Source organism: Morone saxatilis, unplaced genomic scaffold, assembly GCF_004916995.1.
Source record: "Morone saxatilis isolate NCDOM2014 unplaced genomic scaffold, NCSU_SB_2.0 Contig11, whole genome shotgun sequence".
Lineage (NCBI taxonomy): Eukaryota > Metazoa > Chordata > Actinopteri > Moronidae > Morone > Morone saxatilis.
In genome coordinates, this window is record NW_023339663.1 from 25,536,412 (window position 1) to 25,536,722 (window position 311).

General features: G+C 40.5%; 1 protein-coding gene across 1 annotated transcript in view; it reads right to left on the minus strand.

Moving 5' to 3' along the window:
- abcc12 (ATP-binding cassette, sub-family C (CFTR/MRP), member 12) overlaps positions 1 to 311 on the minus strand; it is a 16,344-nt gene that overhangs the window by 14,506 nt on the left and 1,527 nt on the right. The gene's annotated exons all lie outside the window — the stretch shown is intronic.

Here is a 311-nt window from a genome sequence, read left to right on the forward strand (position 1 = left end):
ATAAATGAAGTGAGAAGTCAGCTCATTCTCCATTAGAGTGCATGGTATTGGTGTGTTATTGCAGCCAATGGAGCTCCCCCTGCTAGCCTTTACATAGAATGCAGGTTTTAAGACACTTCTGCATTGGCTTCACTTTTCAGACCTAGAAGCTCTGTCCATTATATATATATGTCAATATAAGAAATATAGTCAATATAATATAATGTACTGTCAATGGTTGCATGCTAACAACAGCTACATTCGAGGCAGACGACCACCCACCTAGAGCCGAAGGGTCTGTCCTAGATTTCTGCCTTTTAACAGGCAGTTTT